Source organism: Rissa tridactyla, chromosome 2 (genome assembly GCF_028500815.1).
Source record: "Rissa tridactyla isolate bRisTri1 chromosome 2, bRisTri1.patW.cur.20221130, whole genome shotgun sequence".
Taxonomy (NCBI): Eukaryota; Metazoa; Chordata; class Aves; order Charadriiformes; family Laridae; genus Rissa; species Rissa tridactyla.
This window is the reverse complement of record NC_071467.1, coordinates 151,940,770-151,951,158: the sequence shown is the minus strand read 5'-3', so window position 1 is coordinate 151,951,158 and position 10,389 is coordinate 151,940,770. Positions and strand designations below refer to the sequence as shown.

General features: G+C 40.4%; 1 protein-coding gene and 1 long non-coding RNA gene across 3 annotated transcripts in view; one reads left to right on the top strand and one right to left on the bottom strand.

Annotated features, from left to right (window-relative positions):
• Positions 1-242: 242 nt before the first annotated feature.
• Positions 243-1,554, bottom strand: LOC128904762 (uncharacterized). The gene is made up of 2 exons (XR_008464631.1): positions 1,347-1,554; positions 243-920 (listed from the first exon to the last, which is right to left on the bottom strand). It is a non-coding gene; the product is annotated as an uncharacterized LOC128904762 (long non-coding RNA).
• A 4,718-nt stretch (positions 1,555-6,272) lies between these two features.
• Positions 6,273-10,389, top strand: part of EPC1 (enhancer of polycomb homolog 1) — a 68,337-nt gene continuing 64,220 nt past the window's right edge. The window contains exons 1-2 of one of the 2 annotated variants that reach the window (XM_054189450.1): positions 6,273-6,413; positions 7,169-7,272. The gene's annotated coding sequence lies outside the window, so the exon portion shown is untranslated. Of the gene's footprint in view, positions 6,414-7,150; positions 7,273-10,389 lie in introns of those variants that run through there. The other variant, XM_054189451.1, reaches the window with a different exon arrangement.

Below are 10,389 nucleotides of genomic sequence, written 5' to 3'. Positions count from 1 at the left end.
ATCTCAGACCTACGTATGCTCAAAGTTATATGCAACTGCAGGCTTTTCTTAAATTCCCTTGATATACACTTCCTATGCTTGTCAAGCTTTTGCTGACTAAACTGGTTTCCGTTGAGTATGTCACCAGCATCAGAACATTTCAAAAAAGAAAACTGAATTGTGACAGCACTGCCTTTGCCATACAGATGGTGCATTTGTTTGCAGCAGCAGGAAAAGTGAACACCACGAGTGACTCTGAACAGTTCTGAGATGTTTTCAACAGTGGCCCTTTATTCCGAATGACAAACGTGAATTCAGAAAAGAACAGATAAAATCTGCTGAACACATAAAGCAGTCAACAGGCAAGTCAGCTGAACACAGATGGACTGCAGCCATTATTCACCTTATCTGAATCCGTGGCATTTCTGCTGAAATTTCTTAGGTATAATAAATCATACGGGAGAATTGTATCCAACAGTAGCTCATCTAATGAAATCCATAAGGGACCTCCTTAATTGTCAGAAGATGAAAATCAGAAAACAACAGAATGTATTTAATAAAGCAGAAGCATCAATTGCGTGTTCCTTTGTTTTGGCACAACACACTGTAAACAATTTAACAGCAGTAGCAACAGCTGTATCTTACAGTCTGGGAACAATGCTCGCACAAGAACTCTTGCAGACATAAAGGAAGAACGCATGCAAGTGAAAAAAATGCTTTAACAGTTACTTCTGCTTGCAAACATCTCAGTGAATATTTATTCAGCATCAATTTTAATACAAGGATGAGGATCCAGTGCTTAGATTCAAAAGCACTGAGTAACTTTCCACCTGAAATTCCAAGACCAGGACCAAAGCTGATGTGGTGCTTTTCCAAATATCAGCATGTAACAGGGCAAGTAGTTGCCAAACAGAACAATCCCAGTCAAGCAGTTGCGAAAGCTAAAGAAAAATAAAGGTTTCACAGTGAGCTTTTTTTTTTCTGGCTTTGTTCTGAAATCACACCCAGTATTTCCGCACCAGATTCAACCAATTAAATATAGACAACTAAAAGACCAGAATGTTTTTAGATACATCTATGCCAATGTGATGTGGCTAAAGTATTCTTTTAATAAGCATACTACTATGTAGGACTTTTCATATGGACATAGATTTAATTCTGAAAGGACAGCACATTTTCATTCCTACAACAATTCAACAGAAGATACTTTCCAAAACTCCTGAAGATTGTTAATGCATAAAAAGGCATAGGTTATGAGATGACCAATCTGTACAGTGGATCTGAGTAGACACTTTCAGACGGTTGTACAAGGATACAACAGAAATAACAGGGGGGGGAAATACTATCCTCAGAGATATGTGACATACCTTGGCAACCAACAGCAACAGATGTTTTGGAGGTTTATTTCTGTTTTTTATTTTCAGAAGACTCCCATGCATTTTTATAACAAATTGCCTTTCCACCTGTATTGACTTGGCTCTTTTTCCACAGCTTTTGCCACTGAACATCATTCTAAAACCATCTGAACTGTCCCAGGCAGGACTTCTGATGTGAAAAGGATGAAGGACATATCAACCTGTGACAATACTGTAATTTAAAGCTACCTGGTCTAACCATAAAGTATTTGAAGATGAGGTCCCAGCACAAGGAAAGAAATTCAGCAGTGCAGCTTCAGTGTCTGAAACAAAGAAAAACACTGCTTGAAGTAAGATTCATGAGAAAAGAAATCCTTACTGATGCTCCCACTACTGCAGAGTTTGAATGAGAGGAAAATAGTTGTGAATGGTTTATTGGTAAAAGGCAACTTGGATCAGCTTATTAAGGTGGGCAAAAGTACAGCAGTATGTATATCTGCCTCCAAGCAACAGCAAAATTCCTAGAGCAATGTTAAGTCCTATAGACAGAGGAAGTGAGAAGGTATGACTGAAAAAGGGTTACTGCAAAGGATACAGAAATTAATAGGACGGTTTGCTGAACAGGGGTACCCATAATTATTATGCAGCAGAAAGGGACATTAAATTTGGGGATATGCAGAAAAAATACCAGGAGTTACCTTACTTTAGTATGCAACTATTGTTGGCATATTGCACCTGTTGCTGATGTCCGTGACTTGTGAAGCATGAAGATTGCTGATAAGCTGGAGGAGCAGTACAGTCACATAACATCCATAGCAAAGGGTAACATTTTATAAGTCTTATGTACTCAAATAAAAACCAGAACTTGTGCAAGAGATGGAAAGAAGAGGTTTAATAAATTACAAAGCCTGTGATTTAAAATTAAATTTCAAGCAAGTCAGGTAATCACTGTAACAATTTAGTTAAGATTGTGGTGGATTTTTTTAATCACTATACATATGCAGTAAAGACTGGATGCTTTTTAAAAGTATCTGACCTTGATCAAACAAGAATTAAGCTAAGGAAGTCTGTGTCCTCCTTTATAATACAGTCAGTCATCAATGACCCATTCTTATGCTATAATTTATGAATTTTCCAAAGTACAGCAAATCAGTTTTTTAGATTCTTCAAGAGCAATTATGCAGCTATGTGAAATTTTCTATTGAATAAAAACGTAAAATATTTATGCATTTGGTGATCTTTCAACTGAGAAACATTCAATGCCACTTTTATGAAAAGAATACAAGCGATCATTTACATACCAGTTGCAAAAACACTTTGCTGTCCTTCAGCTATTGCTATCTGCCTAATGATTTACTGACTAAACAGGACTGATAATTCACTTCCTAAAGACATCAAGAAAAGATTGTCAAAAGAAGATCAGTGTAATTTGTTTATTACAAGTGCAGAGACAGGGACCTACTTGGAAAATATGGCGGTAGAGTTAAATCTTTATGGGCAAGATAAAGATTAATGAAAATGAAAGATAAAGAATCACAAAAGCAATTATACTGCAAGCGGAATGTAAAAAGGGGTTTCACTAATTTGAGTAAGATGTTATTTGAATCCTATCAGTTTTTAGCCACTTTTTTGTGTTAGTCTAAATCCTAAAATATAGCTAGTTTGTTTCTTTGCTCCCATACAGATATTCTGTTTCCCTGGTTTTGAGTAAAATCTCAAGATGCACATTCACACCAAGCATTGGTGTGACAAAGCTTTAAAAAAAAAGAGTGCAGAATGCATAGTAGTGCTCTTTGGAGTTACTCTGACCAACAAGAAATTTGGGGAAAATTGACACCAAGTCAAGCGAGGGTTTTTTTAAAGCATGAGAACATATTTTTCAGCTTTTCTTGGAATGCTTATTCAGATTAAAAAAGCCACAATGTGCATTTCAATCACTATCTCAATTACCAACATTTAGCACTTGATAGACACTGTTTTCAGTTAAAACCAATGACGAGATCAAACATGAGCCAAAATGACCGTTAAACAGTTACAATACGTCAGTTCATCTAGAGTAAGCTTTAAATGAGAAGAAAATTTGGGATAGTTCACTTTGGTTTAGCCTGCAACAAAAGAATCCAGTCAAATTCTTCCACATTTGCCACACCATAATATTTCCACAGCCATTCACCAAGGCCTAGCTCATTTGAGGTTATTTACCTTGCAGTGTTTAGCCCCAAGTTATGGCATGGCTAGCTAACATAATTAGAGCTTGTCACATTGTTGCTGTAGTAAATAAAATCTTATCTAAGGTATTGCATGTGAAAGAATTACAAAGAATTTGCAAATATGCATCTGCTACTACTGCAATGCCATTACTAAATGTGGGAAAGAAAGAAAGAAAAAAATTTAAAAACCTACAGCAACACAACATAACAAAGAATGTACTGGGAGGGGTACGGGCTGCCGGCTCACACCCCTCCTCAAGAGCACGGTTTGCTCCCCTGCGTGCAGCTGTGCCCTGAAACAGAACTGTGAGGCCCTTTCTGCCCCCTCCACCATTCAGATGAGGGTTTTGTCAGACCGGAGCTAGTTTAGGGCAGATAGTGATGAACATTTGATCTATGGGACACTGTGGGGAGATGAAGGCTTCTCAAAAAACAGGTGACAGGAGAAGGAACCTTTCCAGTGTGTGTGGTCATTTCAGCCCCAACCCTCCTGTGCGCTTATCTGCTTGTATTAACAAGTTTGAGGTGACCTTTTCAAGCAGATGCTCATATAATAAATTCTACCACCAGGAGTAGTACTTATGAATTCACTAAATACAAGTTAGGAGGGAGGTTCAGCTAATCAACACATAGTCCTCAAACTAATGGTTAAGAATACCACTTTTAATCCATTAAAAAGCATGCTACATCTCTTCAGGCCCATATAATTTGAACTACAACTACCTGAAAGGAGGTTGTGGAGAGGTGGGGGTCAGTCTCTTCTCCCAAGTAACAAGTGACAGGACAACAGGAAACAGCCTCAAGTTGCGCCAGGGGAGATTTAGATTAGATATTAGGAAAAATTTTTACAGTGACAGGGTTATCAAGCATTGGAACAGGCTGCCCAGGGAAGTGGTAGAATCGTCATCCCTGGAGGTATTTAAAAGATGGGTAGACATGGTGGGCAGGGACTTGGTTTACTGATGTTTTTTGTCAGTGTTACGTTGACGGTTGGACTTGTTGATCTAAAAAGGTCCCTTCCAGCCTAGACAGTCCTATGATTCTGTGATTCTATCTTTTTTTTCTAGGACTTGTTAACCACTAGCAGGCCAGGTTTATGATTTCTCCATGTCACCATGCCATTTGGATCCTTTTCTTGCCTCTCCTATATCAAACATGAACTTTCCATCTGTATTTTCAATGCCCTCACAGTCTACTTCTCCCTTTATCTATTTTCTGTCATTATAAAAAAATTCATGCCAATTTGATTAGACTTCTGTAGTTTATCTGCTGCTTTTTCAAGCAAACATCTTTGTGCTTTCTTCCATGCTGTCCTTCATGTTGGAGAAATTTTCTTTCAACAGCCACAAAACCAATTAATTTTCTTCATCAAACCCATCTAATGTCTTCTTTGCCATGGTGTATACACAGAAACAAGAGTTAGGCTGATGGTGTGTTGCACACTGTGCCTTCCCGGCTGATCAATACAGTCTCATTGTTTCCCTCATCTGTCTGTAGCCATCTGCTGTCTTTTGTCTTATACTTTTGAGCTCTTCAGGGCAGGAATTATCTTTTTGCCCTACATTTCTATACGACATGCCATTGTAACCATAGTCCAGGATTAAGGCTGTTAGGTAGCACGATAATACCAACAAATAATAATAATGACAAAATTTGCTCTAAGTTCTTTGCAGATAATTTCTTTGAAATCTAAGACCTAGAAATATGAGGTGCTTCAGGAAAAAAAACATCAATTTCACTGTTTTTTCAGTGCCTCTGATAAAGGTTTAGAAGAGCAGTGGATGGGAATATTAATTCAAGTCTTTTAATATAGCGCTGGATCAGGCTCAGCAGGTCTGACAGCCCGTCTCCATTGTAACTCCTACTAAAGGCAGTAAAAGGGCTCTCCTGGGAAATGAATCAGGCCCGTGGAGCCCATGAGGCAGCGTGCAAGAGGAGCTGTGCTATTGCCTGGCAGGATTGGCGGCTCAGGTAGAGGACCACATATTGACATTTTTATGACCATCTCTAATTTAAATATGCTATATTTACTATTTATTTTTCTTTTTAAGGTGAATGTCAAAGAAGTTAAAGGGCTGCAACACTATACAGGGTCATAATAAGCGAAAATCTAAGATTATTTCCACAGAAATCATAATTCAGGCCAAGCACTGTGCACCACAAATGTGAAAAGATAAATATTACAAAACATGTATTTATGTGTGGGAGGCCTAAATGTCAGTTACTGCTGAGAATCCTCATTCCAATGTCCTCTCTGCACCGAGACACTCGCTTACGAGCCTGTAATATGTTGGGGGGGGGTAATTTTATCTCGCACTAAACACTGAAAGTGTTAGAATTTGCCCGTCTTTTCACAGCTAGAGCAGAGCTACAGCAGGGACTACCTGACTCAGCTCACAAACTACAGCCACAGCATCAAATTTCCCAACCCACTTAATTTGAAAGCCTGCCAAGATAGGTGAAAGACCTTATAAATATGTAAAGCAGGAAGTTCAAATTACACAGTGATGTAAATTCCCAGTGATTGATGCCCTTTTAAAAACAATAAAAATCCTCCAGAAAGTACAACGTTGGTAAATGTGCTTTCCTACCCGCGATGGCTGGTGGTGCCGTGCGGAGTTTAGGCGATGTATTGTTACTTTTCGTGCGGATTTTATTTTGGATTTCTACCACTTCCTGGAGGCCAGGGGGAGGCACAGTGGGAGGAACCAAAAAACTCGGTGCCACAGCCATTTTGTTTGTGGGCAGCATGGTAGAATTCTGTCAGTCAGTATAAGGAGGGGTTTTTAAAACAGTATTTATGGAAAAACTATTCCTGCCATAACGGATGTATCTGTTGAATTTAGTGTTAATTTAGTTCTTTCGTAAGGTAGGTATTTATATTTGTAAGTAAATGGAGTATTTGCTGGGATTCGAGCCTCCCCACTTTCCAGGAATCATGGAATTTGTTTCAGGCATGACTGGCTGTTTCAGCTGCGGCGAGGCTGCCGAGGTCCGGCGGGGCCGGGGGTGCCCGATGCCGCGGGGAGAGGCGAAGGGATGCGCTCATCGGCAGAAACTTGCTGCGGGGCTGGGAGTGGGGGCTGGGCCGGGGTTGGGGGGGGAGGGAAAACGGCAAAGTCTCGGAATTATTTTCTCCAGCTGTCTTTCTTTATTAATTCTCAAGAGGCGGCTGCTCCCATTGAAGGGAGGGATGAGGCGAAGGAGGGGGGAGGTTCGCGTGAAGCCAGCCGTAGTTTTGCAGTGTCACCGAAAACCAGCGCTAGACTTTGGTCCTGTGTGTTTCAAAGGCGGGTGTAAAATGGCACACTGCATTTTTCCAGGCGGCGGTAGCGGTGGTGGGGGGAGCCGGGGCGGGGGGGCCGGTCAGCGGGGCCCATCGGGCCGCCGCCGGCCCCGGCAAAGTTGTGACCCCGGCGGTGCCGGGCTCCCCCCGCCCCGGCTGCTCCATCGCCCGCCGGCATCGCCCGCAGACCCGCGGGGAAGCCGCCTCCTTCCTCACCCGGCGGGGGGAGGAGGAGGAGGAGAAGGAGGAGGAGGAAGAGGAGGAGGGGGGGGGGGGAGGAGAGAAAAAAAAAAAAAAAAAGGAAAGTCTCACTTTTTGCATTTGCGAAATATTTTAAGGATGTTCGGGGAGCCCTTTGCAGCATGGAGGTGGCTGGTTGTAGGAGAGCGAGTATGCAGTCCATATTGTTACAGCCGTTTTGCAAGGACTGCCTTCTCCGGAGGTAAGTTTGTGGTTTTAACCAAAAATATTCGTTGCAGCGTTTTTTTGGCGTGTATTAGTGCTGTGGAGGGGTTTCGTTGTGTTGATGAAAAAAACGTAGCCTTGTATTTTTCTTAGCTTTGATCTCATGTGTATCCCACCCAGCGATGTCTCCTTAAAATCGACAATTACTGAAGTCGGTTTTGTTTCCTCTTTAAAATTTTATATACGCGAAGCTTAACAGCAATTTAAGTTCAATTTAAGAGTATAAGAAGTCAGATATTTTCGAGCTGGACTTGTTTTTTTTGATTCTGGCTTTTTGTCTGTGGGTTTTCTTTACCGAGTAATAAACGGATCCGGGACCGAATATGTGACTGTCTGTATGAACATAATGCAGCTCTAATATATAAAGAAGCATATTGCGTTGCTGCTATATGGTCTGGTCGTGGCTAAAAGAGTTTACAATGCCATTTGTGATGGCTCTTGATGGATTACTTTGGTCTAAAGTACTGGGGAAAACTGCCCTTGATATGGTGAAGGTGGAGATTGACATAAGAGGGTTTATATTAAGTTATGTCTCTTATTAAACAGTGACCTTTTTATTTGCAAATTAGCGCTCTTGTGGCAATTAGCTTAAAGCATTAGTTATATAAAGGTTCTTATTTCACCACACTTCATTTAGATGTCTTGGTTTGGTGTTGGGGGCGTGGGGGGGAGGGATGGGTGGTTTGTTTGTTTGCTCTTTTTCCTCCAAGAAGGTACATTTGGGAGACATTTTGTAATTTTTGGCATTTTTCTAGGCGGTTTTTTTTTTCGTTTTTTTTTTCTTCTTTTTTTTTTTTTTTTTTCACACGGTGGGAGATCTTTTTTGTTTTGCACTGGTCTGTGCTGGTGGCGCTGTGGGGCTCCGGAACGATCCGTGTCCCCGGCTCTAACGGGGGAGGGGGCCGAGGCAGGGGGGTGGGCAGAGAAAGGTGGGGCACGGTTTGATCTATTGTATCTTTTCCTTTTCTCTGTATCAACAGTAACCGCAGATCAGTTAGAAAGACGATTAAATTGTATCCCTGAAAAATTGTAGTGTTGCGTGAACTATGGCCCGGAACAGGCATGACCTCACCCTTTCGCTGGTTTGTGTAATGAAGCAGATTTTTTATTTTATTTTTTTTTTCAATCCTGTACCCAGAGACCAGTTTTCTTCAGTAATGAGATTTTCGGCCCCACCCCCAAAATGATTTCACAGTGGCTGCAGATGAAAGGTTTTAAAATGATTTTTACATACAATATGGAAGGCTTTGGTACACGTTTATTGTGCAACTAGTCCATTGTTTGCTTGTTGAGAAGTTAAAGGTTATATTCACCGCCGGTTATTAAACTATAGGGTCCCCCTTGCTCGTGTGCTTGCATATGCAGATTTCTTGTGGAGGTCTGTAGGAGTTTGGGTTGTCTATGAAGGTGGGATTGTAAAGAAAGGAAAACCTAACGTAATCCTTCAGATTGTAACAGGATTCACCTGATGTGGGTGGGTTTTTTCTTTCCTGTTGCTAACTGGAGCATGCGTTTTACATGTATTTATAAATAGATATATATATTAACGTGTGTTGTTTTTCTTTTGTTACAACCTACAGATCACCGCAGTTGTAAGTGCAGATGTTTTAGGAGGCTTTCTGCTAACATCCATATTAGGTGTTTAAGAACACAGAAGTGATTAATGTTCTAAGAAGGTGGGTGGGAAGACACAGACAAGCCTATGATCAGAGCATATATTAGAAAACTCAACAGGTTCAGGAACAAATTCAACAATAAATTTAACACATTTTTAAGGAATCAATGTGCCTATTATTTTGGAGTGATATGAAGCTGATAATTTTAGGGACCTTTGTGTCTATTTTAATTTCAATGTCCTCATTATTTTCAAGGAATAAATTTGACAAATACTGGATGGTTTGAAACAGAATCTAAACTTCACATGAGCATTTTAATCTTCAGAAATGCATTTAGATTTTGTTTTTAAAGAAAGCTTGCTCATTAAATTATTTAGTTTTATGGAAACTGATACACAATTTCAAGTAGATGTCTATAATGGTGTCTGTCTTGTTTGTTTGTTTTTTGTTAAAGGAAGGTAAAACTTACTTCTATCTTAAGTAAATATAGTTTGTAAACTTCATCCAGTAAGAGACATCTGTATCCAAGAGAGCGGTCAGCTTTCACCATCCCTCCTCTATTAGACAAGATCTACTTTTATGAAGTCTTGGCTGGAGCACAGGGTCCCATTGGCCTGTGGCAGCGCAATGTGACCATTACATCTTCAATGTCCTGCTACAACTCTTAGGTCTTGAGGACAAGTATCAAGATATGGGCAAGTGTGAGAAAGTGTGGATTTTGGACATCTTCCATCTCTGAGACCTGATCACTAGGCAACAAGGTTGGCACTTTAGGTGAAGCCAATTGTTATTGAATCTATCACCCTAATTATAAATCTTGGAGAATCACTGGGCTATTTACATCTGAGTAATTCTGATACAACTTTCATTTTCTTCTTTACATCATGTAGACCAATGTTCAGTTTGCTCATCTAGGGACAACAGTACTGAGCAAGTGATAAATTACTGAAGGTAATTTCATGCTTCTGCGCCTCTTGTCATCCTGGACTATGAAAGTGGTGATTTCTTGTGACTGCAGCCTGTGCATGCAGGCCATGAATGAACTGATTGCTAGTGATCTTGCTGCTCAGAGGCAGATTCTAGCTCACTGAAGTCAGCAAGAACATGAATGCTGAATAGAAACTTGCTTCACACTTGCTCTTTCACCCATTCAGTTGGGGCTACTCTTTAACATTGGTCATGGTTTTGCAACTTTGGTGCTGTGTCTGGTCAAAGTGTCAGTTGTCACTCATATCAAGAAGTTATGAGATGAGAGGAGTGAAGTGATGATGTTTTGCAATTCAGTGGTTTTCTTGCTTCTCTCTTGCTTCCTTTTTGAGCCATTGTTGAACAAGAAGTAGTTCCCAGGAGATGTGTTGCCAATAAGGAATAAGAATTGATTAAGATTTCCCATCCTCTCAAAGCTAAATAGCAACTAATTTACCTCCTGCATCTTCTGCAGAAATGCCTGGAAGAGTCATTATTGAGGGATGGCTCTG